General features: G+C 37.5%; 1 long non-coding RNA gene across 1 annotated transcript; it reads left to right on the plus strand.

Moving 5' to 3' along the window:
• The first annotated feature begins 333 nt into the window (after window positions 1–333).
• On the plus strand, window positions 334–2,439 carry LOC130070693 (uncharacterized). The gene is made up of 3 exons (XR_008803905.1): window positions 334–556; window positions 646–737; window positions 2,187–2,439. It is a non-coding gene; the product is annotated as an uncharacterized LOC130070693 (long non-coding RNA).
• The last annotated feature ends 1,900 nt before the right edge of the window (window positions 2,440–4,339 follow it).

Below are 4,339 nucleotides of genomic sequence, written 5' to 3' on the forward strand. Positions count from 1 at the left end.
TTATACCACTGAGCTACGAAGGAGCAACCTCAGCAGTAGCAGGAAGGACGGAGGAGGAGTGTGACAGCTCCAGGGAGGACACAGACAGTCAGAGCAACAGTGGCAGTAAGTTATAAAAGACAAGGGAAAGAGAGAAGTAGCCACCATTGTAATGTTTGATTTTGACCTTATAACATACATTGTAATTTCAATTGATGTTCAATCTACACAATTTGTGACAATTTGTGACAATCTGTGCGGGATATGCAGTCCCCTGCTATTCTATGATTGATATGTACTCTTCTGTAAAGTTGCAGGAAGGATTGGGAGACCATAGCAGTCCTGTCTGTGTGCAATATACCTTCTAAAGCTAAGTGTTAAAAGATTTTGCTTCAGTCTGTGTACTACTGCTTTTCATAACTGCGTTTGAATGGAAATGTTATATTTGAATCTCTAATTTTGATTTTTATGTTTTTTAGGAACCAGCCAAATGAAGTGAGATTGCCTGAGAAGATCACGTGTGCTACATCAATGACGATGACAAACTGGATACCAGATTATGTGCCAATTTCTTTCCGTAAGTTTTATTTCTGAGGTTTTTTTTTTTTGTTTATTACTACGGGTGTTTTAGTGATCCCATTGTTCATTTATTCATTTCTTTACCAGAGAACAGGTCCAAATATCTATGGCATTGAAGACAACTCTGAAGAATGAAGAAGCAGAGGAAGAAGCACACTGAGGTCAATACTACTGATAAGGTGTAGTATTTCAGTGCATTTTATTATACAATGGTTTCAGGCGTTTTCCCTGGTCAAAAAATGTCTTCGTTGGTGGCCAACAGACACTGTTGTGCTATCTTGCTCTCTTATTAAAAAAAAGATTTTACCACTGGATTTCATAATTTTGTTATATAATCATATTGCTATTAAAAAGTTAAACTAAAAATAATTGCATCAAAAGGTTTAAGTGACCACAAGAGATTGTGGTTAGGTCTCAGCAGCAGGAGGGACGTAGAGGTCAGTAAGCTGGGCTGAGTTGAGTGGGGGACGGAGGGGGGTGATTTTGGGCCGCAAGAGTCAATGTCTTCATGTTTTGTCTTTTACGCCTGTGTTATGGAAATCATCATTATGAACAGCAGCTACGCTAATTATTTTCCCTTTGCTTTTCTGCTGTTATCTCGGGACGCGAGTCCCGAGAAAATGGCGTTCGTCAGCTCCAGTTTGTATCCAGCCTCTCACGGAGACTTCAGATGCTCCAATCACAAAGCCTGTGAAGTGACGACTCAACACGGGCGATATGGACTCTCTATGGTGGACGGCACTGATCCTCAACAACTCGTCTTAAAGACCGGCGTGCATACTTGGACTTCCAAAAAATACTCTAAATGTTCCGATCCAATCTGACTTGTAATGCTGCCCGAATCATGCACTGTTCCTTCGTTGGCCAGAGGAGAACTGGCCCCCCGACTGAGTCTGGTTTCTCCCGAGGTTTTTTTCTCCATTCTGTCACCTGATGGAGTTTTGGTTCCTTGCCACTGTTGCCTTGGCTTTTGGCTTGCTTAGTTGGGGACATTTAACATTTAATATTCAATAATATTATTGATCTGCCTTACTTAAGGTGGACGTTGACGCAATTTCTTTTAGAAACAAACTTTGTTATATTGTTATATTGTTTTTGTTATATTGTTTTCATGTTATCACTGTGAAGCGCTTTCATACAATCTGTATTGTAAAAAGCGCTATATAAATAAAGGTGACATGACTTGACTTGACTTAAGTAATAGTCTTAATTTTCTAACATATAGCTAACAATTGAATAAAATTAACAGCTAGCTAACAACAATGTGCTTTATGATTTTAATCACTCCAGTATGAACTTTTTGACAATGTTATTTATTTTAAAAACTGCTGTTCAATGTTTATACATGTTAGTTCACTGTATTTACTAATGTTAACACTTACAACTTTAGATTTGAACAATGTACCGTATTAGTAAATGTAAAAATCACTAACAAAGATTAATAAATGCTAAAAAAGTTAAATGCAGGAAAAACCATGGGTTTTGTTCAAAGATGTATGATTTGATGTAAAAACTAAAGCCTTACATCTGACCCATCAACTATGCTGCTCAATAAGTCTTGGAGAATCTGAACAATTCAAATAAATGTACTAACATTAGCATATATGTTTTACCTCCTCTGCCCTCAGGATATCCAGGGAGACAGATGCGTGCCATTCAGCATAGAAACATCAGAGACAGAGTTCACCTGAGCGCAGAAGGAAACCAGCTTCTCCTGAGCAAACCTGAGAGACGTTCTGCGGGTGGAACTCCAAAGTTGAAACCAAATGTCTTTTTAAAGGCAACAACGGCTCTTTTCAGAGCTACCCACTCATTCAAATAAAGAGCATTTTTACAAATGTATTCACAACAAAATTCTCAGCACTATAGGCTAAACTAGTACATAATAAAAAATAAAAAAAAGATTTTTATAATCTTAGGGGTAATGCTGTATATCTAATAACTAGTAAAACACTAATCCATTTGCTGGGTGAAATTTGACATAACAGGCATTTAAAAAAAATCTTTTTTAAATAAACATTTGGTTAATTGGCACACACTGTGTTTTTGTCTTTATTGAATGTTATTGAAAGTTAGTCAGTGTCACATTATGAATATTTTCTTGTGAACTTCAGAGAAGATCCAGGTATATTCACAGATGGTTCTTTAAGATGGTAAGTGGCCGGGTCATTTAAAAGCTTACATTTAAATGAGCTTTATATACTCAACATTTATCAAATCAAGACCGCTACATGTACAGGATATCAACGGTCAGTTAATGTTTGATGCTTTGAAAAGAATAACATGTATTCATATTCAGACACACTTGTGTCTTCACACAGCTTCACTGAACAACATCCAAATGGCATTTTAATTCAGAAGTGTGCATAATTGGAGGGATATTGATATATTTAGACGATCATAAATTTGTATTCCAATAAATTTTGTGACCTGATGACCATTAGTGGCGTCAAGCGATCGCTGAACAAGCTCATGAAAATGATGACCAGATGGTGTACTATGGAATTGTAACATTTTCTCATTTCTTAATTCTAAACTTTAAAATAGACTTCTTTTTTATTTATTTCAACTACAAATGAAATTGAAAATGAAATATAATCTATCAGTTAAGTATTAATGTGCAGTTAAGTATTAATGTAATAATGTATACATATACTAGTGCATCTAATTTAAAACAATGATAGGAAATCTTGTTATGACTTTATAATAAATAAATACAATTGGAACTTAGTTAAAAATATATCAAAATATATATAGTGTTCACTCAAAACACCATAGCGACCGTTTAGAGCCACCTAGAAGCAACATTTACAAGCCATATTTCAGTTCCAGAAAATAGTACAAACATGGAGTTTGGCTTTTTTGACTCAGACTGTCAACTAGTCTTTAAATATCATCCAATAAACTGTAAAAGCACACCATAGCAACCATATAAGGTTCCTTAGTAACCATACAAACACATGAATAAGCCATATCTCAGCACCAGAAGATCGTACAGACATGGTTGTTGGCCCGTATGCAATCATGTGCAACCGGGTGGTGTTTTTTGCCACTGCAAGCACATACCAGTAGATCTCATTAAACTAAAAATTCAACCCAATGTACACTTTCTAGATTTCTGGAAATCGTAATGTTATTATTTATTTATTTTGAACATTGTTATTGTACATATATTCACAGATGGTACTTTAAGATAGTAGGAGGGTCATTTAAACGCTTAAAATAAACCGTATTACCATATAGTCAGAAATCATAAACATTAGTTCACAAGCAATCAGTTGGCATGGATGTGCGTTAATAGTTCATTGATTTCTCTGAAGTGCAGTTAGGAGGGGCCTGTAGAATCCGCAACAGCCAATCAAACATGCAGCACTCATCATAAATACTGGCGGTCAATCGCAGTTCCCGCACTCTTCTTTGAGATGGCACCACCACGAGTTTGGATCGTCGGTAGCTCTATCATTCGCAGGTTGCATTCTTACATATGTGAGCAGCGCCTCGATGATAACCTTGATCTGCGCTGTGAGATCACCTGGGATGGCAGGGGAGGTAGACTCTGGGAGCAGCTGCTTCCAGCTCTGCGTTCTCTTCGGGACAGAGCTCCGGCTCCGGACATCCTGATTATTCACCTGGGTGGGAACAGTTTGTGTCGCGGCGGCCGCGATCGTCTGAGTTTCCTTCGGGAAATTAAGCGTGACCTGGCCACATGCTTCATGATGTTTCCCAGTACCAGGCTGGTCTTTTCCCACATTCTGCCTCGTCTGAATTGGAGAGGTCAGAG

This window comes from Rhinichthys klamathensis, unplaced genomic scaffold (assembly GCF_029890125.1).
Source record: "Rhinichthys klamathensis goyatoka isolate OS25496 unplaced genomic scaffold, OSU_Roscu_1.1 h1tg000413l_1, whole genome shotgun sequence".
In the NCBI taxonomy this organism is placed as follows: domain Eukaryota; kingdom Metazoa; phylum Chordata; class Actinopteri; order Cypriniformes; family Leuciscidae; genus Rhinichthys; species Rhinichthys klamathensis.